The sequence below is a fragment of the Podarcis filfolensis genome, assembly GCF_964270895.1.
Source record: "Podarcis filfolensis genome assembly, chromosome: 8".
Lineage (NCBI taxonomy): Eukaryota > Metazoa > Chordata > Lepidosauria > Squamata > Lacertidae > Podarcis > Podarcis filfolensis.
This window is the reverse complement of record NC_139611.1, coordinates 69,736,444-69,752,876: the sequence shown is the minus strand read 5'-3', so window position 1 is coordinate 69,752,876 and position 16,433 is coordinate 69,736,444. Positions and strand designations below refer to the sequence as shown.

Genomic DNA, 16,433 nt, shown 5'->3' with positions numbered 1-16,433 from the left:
TAAACAGTCATGGGGAATCCTGGGAACTATAGCTTGCCAACAGTGCTGGGAACTGCAGGTCTGTGAGGCCACCGCCCTTAAGAAACTGCAGTTCCCAAGAGTCTCTGGGGGAAGGCATGGCTGTTAGAGTGGTCTAAGTGAGCTTTAAGTATATGGCCTGAGAGAGCAGCCCCTGACTGTAAGCTTAAGCAGGTACAAGTCATGGCATTCTGGAAATATATGATGAACCCAGAATTTCAGCGTCTGAAACAGGATACTTTTTGCCCTAAAATGTAAGAGGCCTCCTAGATGAAACTGAAAGTAAGGATGGGTGAATCTTTCAGCTTCAGTTTCTCTCAGTTTTTCATTTTTCCACTCTTCAGTTGAGTTCTCCATTTCTACATCAGTTTATGATTTAAAAATATAAAAGGCCTTTGTGAAAATTCACAGCTTTTTAGTGCAAAATTCTCTTAATGTACCTCAAGATTATATGCAATGTTGCCTAATATACAAGCTGTTTGTGAAGAACACGACGTAGGCATCACCGTAAATAAGCAAATGCACCACCCCAGAAGAGGACAAAAACACAGCATGGATTTGCACAAAATTGGCACAGATGTGAATGGGGAAATTGCCTCTATCGTTTAAATAGAAATACATCTCACTGTAGCGGGGATACTGTGACCACGTGGACTATGGACTTGCTCAGTCTACTCTCTCATGTACACCTTCAAGGCACTTCAAGAAGAGACAATCCTTCAAATAGAGGCCAATCAACTTTACCTAATGACCTCTGGATGCTCTATGCGCATCAGAATGAAGTGGAAATGAATTGATGGAATCTTGAGTGATTATATTTGGCTGGGTGGGGTCCACATCCTCTCCCAAAACTAACTTGGTACCTTACCTTAACAAGAACCTAGTCTGATTGCTTGGTTAAAGGAATGCCACCACATTTAATTTTGATTACTGATTCCAGTAGAATTGGGAGTGGGTGTGCGAATGTTGAAATGCATTCGCCTAGATGTTACAGTGGTCACACACAATAAACATTCCAAATCACCAAGTTGATCACGGAAGTGCTTATTTGATTATGAAAATATGCCTTGGAGGCAGTAAACAAACGAGATTATGCAAATGCCCTTGAAAACCCACCGCTCCCAGGATAGGAATTCATCTTGCAAAGGTGCTTGGTAATATCATCTGCCTGTTCAAAATACACCTTCGCAAGGCTCCTGATAGTTCTTGAATCTGTTTTTAATCACCTGTTGGCTTGCTATAATACAACCAGGTTTTCAAACTGTTATAAGGATTTATAAAATGGATGCGCTGTGTGAAGAAGGCAGATAGAGTGGTTTTCTCCCCTCTCAGCACCCTGAACAAGTTACAATTTATTTTATGACAGAGGTAGGGAACTTCTAGACAGTGTTCCCCAAACTTGGGTCTCCAGCTGTTTTTATTAGAGTAATATTAGAGTGTTGGACAGTGAACTGGGAGCCCAGGGTTCAAATCCCCACTCAGCCATGAAGCTCACTGGGTGACCTGGAGCCAGTCACCATCTCTTAGCCTAACCTACCTCACAGGGTTGCTGTGAGCATAAAGTGGGGAGAAGGGAGAAATATGCACACCACCTTGAGGTCCTTGGAAGACAAAGGTGGTCTATAAGCATAATAAGTAACTAAAAGGAGGATTTACAGCAGGGCAACAAAGGGGGATTTTGTGAGCCCTTATTGTTGCATGGACATGGGTGGCGCTGTGGGTTAGACCACAGAGCCTAGGGCTTGCCGATCAGAAGGTTGGCAGTTCGAATCCCCACGACGGGGTGAGCTTCCGTTGCTCGGTCCCAGCTCCTGCCAACCTAGCAGTTCGAAAGCACTTCAAAGTGCAAGTAGATAAATAGGTACCGCTCCGGCGGGAAGGTAAATGGCGTTTCCGTGCGCTGCTCTGGTTCGCCAGAAGCGGCTTAGTCATGCTAACCGCATGACCCGGAAGCTGTACGCCGGCTCCCTTGTCCAGTAAAGTGAGATGAGTGCTGCAACCCCAGAGTCGTCCGCGACTGGACCTAGTGGTCAGGGGTCCCCTTTACCTTTACCTTTTATTCTTGCTAACAGCCTTATAGTTCAATGGTCTGAGGACCTCGCTGCCCTAGCTGCATTTGAACACATTTCTTATAAATGTTTTTTAAATTACAGTGGGTGTCTTGACGGATATTGTATCCTCAAAGTAAGCTGATGTCCCCCCCCCCTTTTCCCCCTTTCCCCCATTTTTCTTTCTTTGTTACAAAACAATTAATTTCAAAAAATTACAAGAGATGGAAAATGTTTCCTCGGCCCTGCAAACAGTAAGCGGCGTCTTTGTAAAAGCAGGGAAATGAAGTTCGTAAAACTGACAGATGAGTAAAGATGTCATGATAAAACGGCAGGGAGTCAGATGCAAGAGTTTATAATGGCAGCTGGTGGCTCACACTGGCTTCCTGACAGTGGGTATAAATTTGATTTGCTGCTCAGCATAATTGAAAGCATGATGAGGCTCCCATTCATTTTAATGGATTGGTGTCGAGAGCATTGAGATGGATATTTCCAACGTGTCGTTACTCCAAGGGTGGGGGTGGAGCAGAGGCGGCCATGCTGAATCCAAAGCTGCTCCATTCCCCCTGAGAGGAAAAGAAAGCTCCACCTTCCACCCTGGTTGGCGTGAGTGACAGCGCTTAGGATACAGTGGTAATCTACCGCTCTGCCCCACTTTGCGCCAATGCTCCCCGGCCAGGTTAGGAATGCTGTGAAAGTGTCCCAGAGTAACAAGTGTCCCAGAGTAACAAGCACTGGGTCCAGAAGTCATGGTTCCAAGGTACACCAGTGTGGTGTAGTGGTTAAGAGCAGTAGACTCATAATCTAGTGAACCGGGTTCGCTTCTCTGCTCCTCCACATGCAGCTGCTGGGTGACCTTGGGCCAGTCACACTTCTCTGAAGTCTCTCAGCCCCACTCACCTCACAGAGTGTTTGTTGTGGGGGAGGAAGGGAAAGGAGAATGTTAGCCGCTTTGAGACCCCTTTGGATAGTGATAAAGTGGGATATCAAATCCAAACTTTTCTACTCTTCTTCTTCCATTGTGCCCATCACACCACCTACTCCATCTTCAGAGTTGTCAGATACTGCAGCCCTACATTTCCAGAGAGGGGTGTCCTGTCCTCGTCTCAAGAGGCAGTGACACCTGCCCCATCACCAAGGTCCCAGAGACACCAGTGGAGCTATTTCAAAAATTTATCTCTCTTTTTTTTTATGCCCCTGCTTTGCTTAGTCTGTCTGTTGGATAATCCAGCATTGCCTCTCCTCAATGAGGCTTTGTGCTCTGCAGAAAGGGTGATGGTGAGAGAGCCAGTGGATCTGCTTCCCTCTCTCAGATATTTGGAGTCACAAGTAGAGGGCCTCCATCCTTCAGCCTTCAAAGTGTTAGAATTCCTGCTCCGTGATTGCAGTCCTGGGATTGTTGTCTTTCACATGACCTGGTATGTTTGACTCCACAGAGTGGGAAATGATGGAGACAGGATGTTTGTGTTACTGTGTTCCGTGAAGAGGGACTATTGTCCTTTGTTCTTTTTCTCTTTGCTGTCTGATGCTAGAGAAAGAGGGAGCCATGTTGCAGTGCTCCGTGTGTGTTTATATGTAAATAAAGTAGATTAGCCAAAATGCTGAGTTGCTGAGGTCTGCCACGCGAAGTGCGCAGACTCTGCGAATTCTTAAGTGTGCCAATGTCTGTTGGCATCGGTCGCTGTGATGTTTGGGCTGAAGAAAGCTTTTGAAGCTCCCGAACGATCGACCAGGAGGGAGAGAACATGCCAGTCGGGCATGTGTCTTTGCCATGGTCCTACTCGAGTGTAGGATGAGCTCCTGACACAAAGCCCTCCATTGCTTCTTCTCCTTCCTCGTCCTCCTCTTCTCTCTGGGGTTGCCAAATCAAGCCAGATCCTGATGGAACCAAGCAGTCCAGGACAAGTGGTTTCTTACAAGTTTGAGCAGAAGTCTGGCCCTTTTGCATCTTCTCTGGGCACAGAGGCCTTGGCATTTGTCTGATTTCCTTCACGCATGGCAGATCATGATTATTAAGTAGCAGACAGCTTTGTTAGCAGCATATTGTCAGCTGGCAGGGGCTTTTTCTCCAGGAGCAGAGATATTGACTCTGTTTCTTAGCCTCCTGGGATGCGCTATCAAAAGTTTGCTGAAATAATATAGATCATTGTTAGTGCAGTCCTTCCAAACAGAGATAAAGCTGCCTTCAAAGGAGCGGCTGTCAGAGCTATCTCAACAGCCCGGGATATATAGGAAGGAATGAATGAATGAGAGAGAAAGATAAATGCTAATATAAAAATACTTGGGCATGCAGAAGTCTATTGCTCAGGCTCCTTACTGAGCCTGCTCTGTGACACAGCGTGAAATAAAGATGGCATTTTTAAATAAGTAATGTGGCCTTTCAAAGCAAATTCCCTTCCCTGGGAGGGGGGAGATAAAGGTCTGCCCCAAAGGGGCTTCCCTTTCAGTTTTGTATATAAAATTTCCAAAATTTGCACTCTGCACCTTCAGCACCATTTGCTGTTCCCAGGGTGGCATATGAGAAGATTTGATAAAACCGCAACAGTGTGTTGCTATGCAAGATTGTCATCTGTAAATGACAGCAATAAAAGAACAGTGCAACAGAGATTTTTAAAATTTTATTTTTAAGCCTCTAGTCCCTATTGAACTACCGGCTCTGGACAAAGATGCTTCCATTTCAGCAGGTGTTTAAAAGAAATCATTTACAAGTTATTTCAATTGATCTTATTCACATGGGCTAACCAGGATTTAGGTTTTTTTTGGGGGGGTAGGCTTTATGTTGGGGGGGCAGTATTGAGTTATTTGTGACACAATTGGTCAAGTATTTTTATTTCATTTTATTTTACTGCCCCCCTGGCTACGCCCATGCTTGTTCGTTGTATTAAAAAAAGCCACACACTTTTGATGTACACTCCTTAGAAACTTTGGCAATTAGGTTGTATATGAGTAGTTTAAATAAAAATTAGAAATAAATATTGGAAGCATGCATGTCTACTTAGAAAGAAAGTCCCACAGAGTAAAATGGGGCTTTACTCCCAAGCAAGCATGCCTACGATTGCACCATTAAGTTCTAAGGTTGCAAGTCCTATGTGGGCCGACTTGGGAGTGAACTCAACGGGACTTTAGTGGCTGGGGAAACCCAGCCAGATGTGTGGGGTATATTATTATTATTATTATTATTATTCAGATATCCACAAGGTAACACTGTCAATAGGTAAAAAATCCTGAGGAAAGGCCTACATTTGTAATGATAGGATTCTGTAAACTAAAACCAACCACAATGTGGTACTCAACCAGCATACTCAGATGTTCAGTGAAGGATGGTCCCCCTATTTTCCAGGGACAGTCCCGGATTTACAGAAACCATCCCAATTTCCGGTCCCGAAATGTCCTGCTTTTCCTTAGGTCATCCCTATTTCGTTTGGAAAAATACTGGAGGGTATGCAGTTCAATTTTTCTCTTGATACTGTTTCATGATACAGTGGTGCCTCGCAAGACGAAATTAATTTGTTCTGCAAGTTTTTTCTTCTTGCGAGTTTTTCGTCTTGCGAAGCACGGTTTCCCATAGGAATGCATTGAAAATCAATTAATGCGTTCCTATGGAGACCGCTTGCCAGGCTGGCGGTGCGGAGAAGGGCTTTTCTCCCCACCGCAAGCCTTCAGGACAGGTACGGGAACAGAGGGGAAGGCGCGCAGCGCTTCTCCTCTGTTCCCGGGGCTTGCGGTGGGAGGAGGGTTTTTCCTCCCCACCGCCAACATTCAGAACAGCATTCTGAATGTTGGCGGTGGGAAGGAAAACCCTCCTCCCACCGCAAGTCTTCAGGACAGCCATCCGAAGGCTGGCGCGGGGAGAAGGTCTCTCCGCCCCACCGCCAGCCTTCGGAGGAGCCTTCCGAAGGCTGGCGGCGGGAGGAGGTCTCTCCGCCCCACCGCCAGCCTTCGGAGGAGGTCCGAGGACAGTGGAGAAGACGCGCTGTGCTTCCCCGCTGTCCTGGAGATTTCCCTATGGGCTTTCGTCTTGCAAAGGAAGCCCATAGGGAAATTCGTCTTGTGAAGCGCATCGAAAAACGGAAAACCCTTTCGTCTAGCGGGTTTTTCGTCTTGCGAGGCGTTCGTCTTGCGGGGCACCACTGTACAAGCAATACTTAGTGCTGTGGAAGAAGAATTTTCCATTGTCCATCCTGAACCTAACGTGTGATGGCTATCTGCAAAATACCCTCTTATTTGCTTCCTTCCCGCCCTTTATGCTTCATCCTAAACAAGGCTCAATCCCTCTCACCTTTTCTCCTGATGGATTGGCTGCCATGGGCCTTACTTTCTTCCAAATATATCCACTGACTCATGTTGATAAACACTATCAGAGGAAGACAAGCTTCGGGGTGTGAATTACAGCTCTTCTTTTTTTCACAGCGCAGTGAGTGATAGCAGAGCCTTGTCAGCATTTTATAAACATAGGATTTCAATACACATCCTCCTGGGTTGGAATTTGGGGGCTGAGATGTTCCATTATCCTGGGAAAGTGCTGATATCCCCGGTAATGCGCTAACAGTTTAACTTTTGGCAATGGTTTGCCCGGAACCAATCCCAAACATTCTGCATTGTGTCCTCATACTTTATTACCTCTCTACCGGCAGCAGGATCCAATCTCAAGAACATGGAGCTTTTAATATTACTCTTCCCCTGGAGAGGATGAGAGCTGCCTTGTGTATTTATGAATTTATTTATAAGGGAAGAATTTGACATTTGGCATTGAGGATGCTCCTCAGATTCTCTTCCTCTCAACTTCTTCCTGTATTTTGGAATTACGCTGTCTTGTTTCCAAAGCGCAACCAACCCATTAATAATCTTGCATTGCTCCATTAAAAAAAATGTACAGAGCACTGAGCATGCAAAGCTCACAGCAGTCTCTTCAGCATATCTCCTTTCTTCCTCTACATTTCTGACATGTGCACTGATGAAACACAAGGGAAATCTGCCACTTAGTTCTATTTTTTAGTGTTATGGTTAGCTGTACCCTTCTGCCTGATACTCTGAAATATACTCGGAGTCGAGTGTGGTTTTTATGCTCTTTATTCAGCTCATAGTAGTGAGGAATGAAAGTTTCCCCAAAATATCTGCTTTATATACATTATTTACACAATGGGCCGCACGTGATTGGCTAGTTCCTGGATTCTCCTGTAGGCCAATCAGGTTGTGGATTCACTTCCACCTGGAGCTAGATTGGGGGGCTCCTGCGGACCAATCAGACTGCTGCATTCTGAATCCTATTGTTCTAGGACCAATCAGACTGCTGCATTTTGGATCCTATTGTTCTAGGACCAATCAGACTGCTGCATTTGGATCCTATTCAACTCAGTACATAACATACTCCATTCCATTTCATTTCCCCCACCTGGTTTTCCATTTCACTCTATCAGCAGTCAGTTAACATTCTGTGGCCACCGAGCATGCCCAATTGTTTGACATTATTTTAGGTCACCCCCTCTTTAGAAAGGTACTATATGCCTGCAAACCTCAGGGTTCCCCGAGTTTTGCTGATACCTTCCTCCTGTGTGTAGGTGTTGTTTTAGCTGCATTACGCACCTGAAAATTGGAAATAGAATGGTGCAAAAAAAAGAGAGAAAGCAATCTTGATATGATTGTGCATAATGTTATGTTATTTTAATTTATTTAGTTCCTATCCCTCTCTTCCCCACAAAGGGGCCTATCAAGATGTCTTTTGTATTCAGTTTTATCAATGCCTTTTCCTCCCTACACTTGCCCCAGCTGAATGAAGAAGGAAGTGGTGATTGTGATATTGGTATCTGCCCACCCACAATATGATTGGGCATTTGTGAACACACCCACCCATCGCTAGGACCACTTCGATCTGTTTTCAAATAGATGCACCGTGGGGTAATGCAGAATCCATCTACAATGAGCTTTTATTTTCAGAAGAAACCGGTTTTTCAAGAAGCTCTCTTCAGAGGTAAAAAAAATTATGCAACAAATTCAGCTTGTGTAGAAACAAAATAAAAAAAAACTCCTTCCAGTAGCACCTTACAGACCAACTAAGTTTGTTATTGGTATGAGCTTTGGTGTGCATGCACACTTCTTCAGGTACACTGAAACAGAAGTCACCAGACCCTTATATATAGTGAGAGGGTGAGGAGGGGTATTACTTGTGTAGAGACTTTGTAAAAAACAACAACACCCACAAGTAGTCAGTGAGTCTAGAACACAATAATTCTAGAATAAAATGCTGTGTGTCTATTCAGCTACATAACTCTAGTATAGGATTGCACTGTTAAATAATAATCATTAGACCATCCTATTTTGTTCAGTTTTCTGAGACGCCCCTGATTTGATGATCAGCTGTTCAGAAGTCGCACTGTGTTCTGCCCCCTTCCACTATCTGTTGTATGTTTTCCCCATTCTCCACCAGTGATTATTCAGCTTTGCGGCTGGCGAAGGAATGTCCTCAGAACAAATTCCTGTACACAGTTTTGTGCAGCAATTAGCATACTGAGAAGCTTGGAGCATGCAGGAAAAAGCAACCCAAAGGGAAGCTAATGAAGTCAGAAGACCGCATGTTGCCACCCCATGAACTGGAGAGGAGAGGAAGGAGAGAGCCACCTGCCTTGAACATGTCCCGGGGGCCACTGCATCAAATGCAGAGAGAGCAAATTTGTTTAAGAAGCCATAGACTCCAGATATTTTGCCCTATTTGTTGTCAGAGAGGCTAATTAGGTCAATGTAGGCCTCGTCAAATGGGGATGGTGCTTGCCTTTGTTCTGTTTACCGTACTATAGATATCCTGCCAGACAGCAAAAGATGGAGCTCAGCATAACCACAGACTGTGTTCATTGTACCTGGCTCTTCCCTCCCTCCGACATTTCCCTGATTAAATGGCTTCTATCTTAAGTTATAAAAAGGGACACAGGTGGCGCTGTGGGTTAAACCACAGAGCCTAGGACTTGCTGATCAGAAGGTCGGCGGTTCGAATCCCTGCGACGGGGTGAACTCCCGTTGCTCGGTCCCTGCTCCTGCCAACCTAGCAGTTCGAAAGCATGTCAAAGTGCAAGTAGATAAATAGGTACCACTCCAGCGGGAAGGTAAACGGCGTTTCCGTGCGCTGCTCTGGTTCGCCAGAAGTGGCTTAGTCATGCTGGCCACATGACCCGGAAGCTGTACGCTGGCTCTCTCGGCCAGTAAAGCAAGATGAGTGCCGCAACCCCAGAGTCGGCCACGACTGGACCTAATGGTCAGGGATCCCTTTACCTTTACCTATCTTAAGTTATAAGAATGTAAGAAGAGCCCTACTGTTTAGTCCAGCACCCAGTTCTCACTGTTGCCAACCAGATGCCTATGGAAAGCTCAAAAGCAGGGCCTGAGTGGAAGACCAACTCTTCACACTTTTTCCACAACATGTATATTTTCATACCTTTCTATCATGTGCTTGCAGGGATTCCCAAACTTGGGTCTCCAGCTGTTTTCAGACTACAGTTCCCATCATCCCTGACCACTGTCTTGCTAGCTAGGGATGATGGGAGTTGTAGTCTAAAAACAGCTGAAGACCCAAGTTCGGGAAACACTGCTTTTACAGGGTGAGAGTCAGTGCCGTGTCATCCTATGAAGGCAACATCAAAAGTCACACACCTTATGGGAGATTCCCATACTGTAGCTGCTCGCCATGTCACCATTTCCCCTCCTTAAAGCTAAGCTCCTCCCAGATGGCCTGAGGCTTTCGATATTTACATCTGGAAGATGAGTTGGAGCCATTCATCAGCTCCCACCATGAAGATACCAGTAGTGGAAGGTCCTTTGTTGTTTTTTAGTCGTTTAGTCATGTCCGACTCTTCGTGGTCCTATGGACCAGAGCATGCCAGGCACTCCTGTCTTCCACTGCCTCCCGCAGCTTGGTCAAACTCATGTTTGTAGCTTCGAGAACACTGTCCAACCATCTCGTCCTCTGTCGTCCCCTTCTCCTTGTGCCCTCCATCTTTCCCAACATCAGGGTCTTTTCCAGGGGGTCTTCGCTTCTCATGAGGTGGCCAAAGTACTGGAGCCTCAGCTTCAGGATCTGTCCTTCCAGTGAGCACTCAGGGCTGATTTCCTTAAGAATGGAGAGGTTTGATCTTCTTGCAGTCCATGGGACTCTCAAGAGTCTCCTCCAGCACCATAATTCAAAAGCATCAATTCTTTGGCCATCAGCCTTCTTTATGGTCCAGCTCTCACTTCCATATATCACTACTGGGGAAACAATAGCTTTAACTATATGGGCCTTTGTCAGCAAGGTGATGTCTCTACTTTTTAAGATGCTATCTAGGTTTGTCATTGCTTTTCTCCCAAGAAGCAGGCGTCTTTTAATTTCGTGACTTTTGTCACCATCTGCAGTGATCATGGAGCCCAAGAAAGTAAAATCTCTCCCTGCCTCCATTTCTTCCCCTTCTATTTGCCAGGAGGTGATGGGACCAGTGACGGGAGGCGAAGGTCCTAATGATGCACAAAGCATCATTGTTTACAGAAGACTTTGTTAGCAAAGTCACTAAAAACATAGATGGAATCCAGAGAGAAAAGTCGCAATAGCTGTTTACTAAGCAAACTGAATGAAAACAGTGTATAATTTGAGGATAAAGGAACAGAGAGCTTTCGACTGTCAATATAGGCCTTGTATAGGGCAGGGAAACATACAACCAAACACATCAAGGAAAAATCTCCTCTATCCCTTCTTGGGTAGTTGACTTTAACATTAACAGAATTAACCCTTAAGTTACAAAATGAAGGATCCCTGCTGTTGCTTTTGTAACAGACTTAGCATTCTTTATTTCTCCTCTGTTTTCAGAAGCAGAAATCGGGTGTTTTCTTCCTGCTTCTGATTTCCCCTTGTTTTGGAGACCGAGGGCTGAGCAATGTGCTAGCAAAAGCCATTCCAGCCAGGGATTTATCTCCCTCTTAAGAATGAGGCATCGTGCCACTCCACATTTTCAGTTCAGCATGGACAGAATTGTTCCAGGACAAATTATGGATGGCAGCCCAGTGCCTGCTCGCGCTTTTCTTCTTATGCAGGAGGAGGCACAGCCTCAATCCCATATTATAGCTCGATAATGAGCATGATTTTATTTCCATTTCATTTTCTTCCCCATCACCAGATTTGCCTTTGTCTTCCGTCCTCTTTACAAATGTTAATTCTAGCTAATATCTCAACTGTAGTCATTTCCCTGCATTGTCATTTGCAAGAGAACCGCTCTGTTATTTTTTGCAAAAGAAAGAAGAAGTAGGAATTAACAATGTGCTGAAGCAGCTGCAATGTGCCGAGAAAGCTACAAATAAATGACTGATGAAGACGACCAGGATAATAATCATCTATTCTGCAAAAAAATAAAAAATAAAAAAGTTGCCTGAACTAGTTGCCAGCTAAGTCCTGACTTGATATGTTCCCCAAGTAAAGTTATTTGAGGGCTTCTGGAAATTTCAAGTTAAAAATAATATGACAAGAGCTGTCATATTAACCCTCAGGGTGATTTCACACTAGGTATTTTGTGGGGAGCTGCCATGCTTAATTCACTCCCATTTTATGGGGCAGCTACATGACACTGGGTGCCACACAACTGTCAGAATTTTGCAGAGTGGGGTTCCAATGGCATATTATAGGTTTGTGCACTTAAATTGGATTCCTCCAGAGGTTCTTTTTATTGTGCATTCATGATGATTTGTACCCCTGACGGTATCTGGGGTGGTTATAGGTGACCCCAACTTTCAACACTATTTGTGCCCGTAAATGTATTGGGGCAGACGTACTCCTTGGTTTCCAGTCGGTGCTTGTCCCATAGCTTCCTTCTGAAATCTCATCACTTTTCATTCCACAAATGTTCCGACTTCTTCTGTCCCGCTTTGTTGCCGTGTAGCACAAGTGTGCCCCTGCTGATGGCAATAATGCAGTAACACTGGGGTAGCATCGCAGAACAACTAATCAAATTGAATGATGTGAGGAAGGTGTACTAAAAATTGGTGGGGAAAATCTGCAGCTCTGATGACAATTTATGTTCACTGTACAAGTATGTCAAGGGGTTAAGACTCACAGAGAGCTGAATTCCTAGAGAGAACACCTCTTTGATGTCATTTCCCTTGAATCCTGTGGCGGGAAACTTAAACAAAGGATTTTAATCCTTCGTATTTCCTCGTCTCAGATCGTCCTTTTTCATTTGCCTGCTGATGGAGATGGATGTGTAGTTTGCTCTCTTTGAGAACAAACACCAACTCTGCACATTTTAGAATGTAGAAAGTAACTTTTAAAAAATTGCTGCTTGCCTCGTATTCTTCCATGTGCTTTGCTGAATCCAGGCAAGACTTAAATGTGAGGAAATGTTGTATTCTCTTATTACAGAGTCTGTTGCTTGAATGCTTTTGTAGGAGGGAAAGAATGGGAGGGAAATCCAATCCCTATTTAAAGGCATACCTATCTAATTATTAGTTTCAGAAACACTATGCAAAGCAAACACATCCAGCCTTGGAAATCTGAATTTTGCAATGCACTTCTTCAGCCAAGGAATGTACACGAAAAGACATATACTGGGGTCAAATGTGCATCAAAATGCATCTATTCATGAAAATAACATGCACAATGCACTATATATAGGTAGTGCTTTTTTTTCTGAGGGTGCTCAATGGTACGGCGTACCAGAACCTTAAAAATATTAAAAGTGTGGCACTTACTGTGACAACTTCATGTTATATAAATATTAGGGAATGCATGCTTCATAAAATGTGTATATAAGGCAAAACTGCATGCAGAAAAACCCTGCAAGCTAGGGGGAAAATTGCACTAAAATGCTGATGAATTTTCATAATTTTTTTTTTTAAATGCAAGCTGATTTGGAAATATGGAGAACAAAGCCTAAGATTGGCAAGATGAGGGAATGTAATTGACAGGTTTGCCCACCCTTGGTTGCCTGGAGAGCGGCTCTTGACCCACTCACCCCCCTTGGGTCACTTATATCTGTAGCTCAGCTGCCAGCTTCTTTGTTACATGGTGCCTCAGGCTTCCTCCTAACTATGTTGTGCACAGGTAAACTTGGATAAAGCAGTCATATGAATTGCTTGTCACCGAAAGTAAGTAACAGGGAATACTCCAACTTGCAGCCTATGAGCTTTGTGGATTGTTAGATGCTACCCTCCCCAAATGGTGGAGGAGACTCTTGAGAGTCCCATGGACTAATTCCCTGGAAAAGACCCTGATGTTGGGAAAGATTGAGGGCACAAGGAGAAGGGGTCGACAGAGGACGAGATGGTTGGACAGTGTTCTTGAAGCTACTAACATGGGTTTGACCAAACTACGGGAGGGAGTGGAAGACAGGAGTGCCTGGCGTGCTCTGGTCCATGGGGTCACGAAGAGTCGGACACGACTAAATGACTAAACAACAACAACACCCTCCCCAAATGCCCCATCCGTGTCTAGGTGTGTGCAAAATAGAAATGAAAGAGAGCTGCTCTTCCTGCTGCTCTCTGGGTTTGCAAAGAAGGAAGTGTACAGGGAGAAACATTTCAAAGAAAGAAAGACGTGGCCTTTTATAATATGCACATTCTTCGTAGAAGCACAAATGCATCTCAGGGGGACATTTGGCGATCTTTACTAAGCTATTGGATTAGCCGCCACTGTGACACGCAGAAGGGACGCATTGCCTTCCAGCTAATTCAATCATGGGCTCATTTGGCTTGCTAGTTAATTTGATCAAGACCCCCCTGGAAGTAGCCATTTGCATTTGGGGTAGCGAATGGCTTCACTCCCATCTTGTGATCCATTCGGACATAATTCAGTTTTCGATAACATCTAGGGCACAAAAGCAGGCATTGGATTTAGAGCACTTTTTTTAACTAGTGGAGGCTGATGAATTAGGGTGAATGGGGTACTGCGCTACCAACCTCGATCTCCCTCAGCAAACTCCCACCTGCCTGTTTTCTTACTTACAAGCAATCCAGGTGGTGGCACTGCCTGGCAGCTTCCTCCTCCTCCTCCTCCTCTGTCCCTTGTAGATCTCAGCAGGGAGAAGGATGGGGGAAAACTAGAATTAGTTGGCTCTGCCTGTCACTGGCTCTGGCGCCCCCTACTGTTGGACCTCCTGCATTCTGCCCTATCAGTCCCAGTGGGGAGGAAATATGAACACCCCACAAGCAAATCAGGACGAATGCTCAATAAAGATAGGATCTCATCTAACTTCTGCGTAAGCTTTGTGCAAGCACTTGAGGCTGGGTGCTGAATAAATAGGTCATTTGGAGGAGCCTGCAACCAACAACAGCAAACAACTGCAGCTGGAAGTTCACCATTCAGCACCAGCTTTCTTTGGCGAAGTGTGAATGATAATTACAGTCAATAAGGCATCTCCATTTTCCTTTCTTAGTGCAAAAAAAAAAAAAAGCGTGCCTCAGTGTGAATGTACTCTTTGTCCTCTAAGTCATGCCAGATCTGGGCTACTTTCTGACTGGTTTCTAGAACAATTGGAGGGGCCTGAACAGCCTTCTGGAACAGCAAAAGATGCTGCTGAGGCATCATTGCCTCAGGCTGGCTGGGATTGTTCTGCAGTGGAAGATGGAAAGCAGGATAAATAGTAGGTCAGCTCAAGTTAAAGCACAATGCTGGCTTGGTTTGCTGTAATGTCATCATTCAGCCGCAGGGACTGAGAGCCATCTCTCCCGCTCACTCACCCCCCCCCCCCCGGCCAATGAATGGCGTCGGATCTCACTAATATTACTTCAGTTCCAGTGAGTCAATATTCTCTTCGTTGATAGCTCTCTGCACTCGTTTCTTATGGAGCTGTCATGTTGTGCTGCATCTGGAGATCTGCATCTGCATCTCTATGCTGGAGAAAGTTTACTTCCAAAGTGGAACTGCTATAGCAGCTGCAACCAGATTGACTTAGAATAAGCTCTGGGTTGTTTCCCCCCGCCTTTCTTTTCTTTTCTTTTTTTACTTTTGTGCAGAATCAAGATGTTTATCTGTTGTTTCCTGGATGCATTGCAAGTGCCGCTGCGTTTTTAGAACAAATATCTGTATTGTGTTTTTAAAAAGAGAGAGGAAAAGGAAAAGAAATGGCAATTGGTATAGATGGCATTTGGGCAGCCTCCCACCCAGCTGACTTGAGTCATCGTCATCATCATCATCATCATTTATTAAATTTCAATACCACCCTTCACCTGAGGCAGGCATAGGCAAACTCGGCCCTCCAGCTATTTTGGGACTACAATCCCCATCATCCCTGACCACTGGTCCTGTTAGCTAGGGATCATGGGAGTTGTAGTCCCAAAAAACGTCTGGAGGTCCGAGTTTGCCTATGCATACCAAAGTAACAAATCATAACCAGGCAGATCAATGGAAAGCTTAACTTTGACTTCAGCAGGGTCACCACAAGGAGCAATGAGAGACAAGAAGGCTGTAGCTCTGTTCAAGCAACATGATGTGTACATGAGGGGGGAGGTGGAAACGGAGGGGAGAGATGTGAGCACACCTTCTGGGGTCACCCCTTATCTCTGCATAATTCAATGGTCCATGTGGACAGCCCCCTATTGTATATAGGTAATCAGGGATCCTGTTTTTTTGTTGGTCACATACTGTGGTCTATATGGCTACAATTTTGTACACGGCTAGGATCCGTTCACACAGCCCAGTGAATCTGCACAGGTCTGGGGCAGGGCCAGCTGACCCTATAGTAACCATGCATTTATTGTCCTACCCAGTTTTTATTTTTAATTGGTTAATTTCCCATTAACTCACCTTTTAGGTGGTTTACAATGTTAATTGTATCAACATCAACAGTGAACTAAAATTCCACATTATTAAAACAACAGTCAAATTGCACTATCGTCATGCCATGTGAACAGGGCTAGTTATTATTTTATTTTCATTATTCATTCAATTTGCATATATCACCCTTCATCTGAAGATCACAAGGAGGTTTACAACAGAAAAATACAAAACAGATACAAAATAACACAAATACAAAAAGAAAACTAATAAATTCCTCCCCTCCCACAAACATATGTAACAGGCTATAGAATGTTAATCAGCCAAAGGTCTAGTTATAGAGAAACATTTCCGCTTGGCTCCTAAAGACATGTAATGAAGGCACCAGGCAAGTCTCCCTGGGGAGAGCATTCCACAAACGGGGAGCCACCACATAAAAGGCCTATTCTTGTGTTGCGACCCCCCAGACCTCTATGGAGGAGGAACACAAAGAAGGACCTCAGATCATGATAGCAGGGTCTGCATTGTTTCATGTGGGGAGAGGCAGTCTTTGCCCTGCTTTACAGTATTATAAAACCATGGCCTTAGGTGATTTCCTTCTACTTTTACAGCTCTATAGCCATGCCAGTGTTATCATTACAGTTTCATAA

The 16,433-nt window shown here is 44.6% G+C and overlaps 1 long non-coding RNA gene across 1 annotated transcript in view; it reads left to right on the top strand.

Moving 5' to 3' along the window:
• The first annotated feature begins 3,606 nt into the window (after positions 1-3,606).
• Positions 3,607-16,433, top strand: part of LOC310769239 — a 526,120-nt gene continuing 513,293 nt past the window's right edge. Inside the window, exon 1 of the long non-coding RNA XR_014551562.1 lies at positions 3,607-3,817. This is a non-coding gene — a long non-coding RNA (uncharacterized lncRNA). The remainder of the gene's footprint in view (positions 3,818-16,433) is intronic.